A 1,233-nucleotide genomic window follows, 5' to 3' on the forward strand; every position below is an offset into this window, starting at 1 on the left:
AGGCTTAAGGTTGATAGTTTGATTGATCGTTTGCCATCCTTAGTTCGAAACTTGATCACCCAGGGTCTAATCCCTATATCCATGAGTTCTCTTTTCCTTAGTCAAGAAAGTATCATTCTGTAATTGCTTTCTAGTATTAGTAGTAGTTTAAAACTGATCTAAATCATTGGTTGCACTTAGATTAAGTGAGTACTTGCATTCTCGGTGCTTTGATATCCCTCAGAACTGGTTCGACAATCACTATACTGCAACATTTGTCTTAGGAGCCTTGAAAACTCTTTAACATCAAATTGGCGCCGTTGCCAAATTCTGAGTAGATATAAACATTGAGATTTAGTCACTTGCTTGAGACTAAGTCATTTTAATTTTGTTTTGTTACTGATTCTTCTTCTTCACCTACCTTTCACTTTCAGGTGTATGAACTTGAGGAGCAGAGGTCCATCAAACCTAGTTCCAATAGTAGCAGACATCAGAGCTTTTGAGAGGGAGTGTGCTAGAGCTACAAGAGAAGAAGAAGAACAAGCCCACTTGCAGAGATTCGATATTGATATGGAAGATCAACCGCAAGGGGCAGAACACCAACCGCGGGCAGCTCGACCCATTGGTACTTATGACCGGCCCAACATTCATGGTCATAGACTGGGAATCCGAGCACCGGCTGTGGCAGCCAACAACTTTGAGGTCAAGTCAGGACTCCTCAACGTGATCGTGAACAAAAAGTATCATGGCTTGGCTCTAGAGGACCCATTTGGTCACTTGGACAAGTTCGACAGCTACTGTGGGTTGTCAAAAACCAATGGTGTGTCCGAAGATGCCTTAAAGCTCAAGCTATTCCCTTTCTCTTTGGGGGATAAGGCACTTCAGTGGGAGAAGTCTCTACCCAGACACTCTATCACCACTTGGGATGAGTGCAAGAGAGCATTCTTGGAGAAATTCTTCTCATCCTCAAGAACTGCTAAGCTGAGAAATGAGATCTCCAGTTTCCAACAGAAGAACTTGGAAGGATTCAGTGAAGCCTGGGAGAGATTCAAGGGCTACCAAGCTCAATGCCCACACCATGGTTTCTCTAAGGAGAGCTTGCTGAGCACATTCTACCGTGGTGCTCTTCCTAAGTACAGGGCCAGACTGGATACAGCTAGCAATGGGTTCTTCTTGGGAAGAACTGAAGATGATGCAGAAGAGCTGGTTGACAACATGGTAAAGAGTGATGCAGTATACAGTGGAGATCACGAC

The sequence above is a fragment of the Brassica oleracea genome, chromosome C2 (assembly GCF_000695525.1).
Source record: "Brassica oleracea var. oleracea cultivar TO1000 chromosome C2, BOL, whole genome shotgun sequence".
Lineage (NCBI taxonomy): Eukaryota > Viridiplantae > Streptophyta > Magnoliopsida > Brassicales > Brassicaceae > Brassica > Brassica oleracea.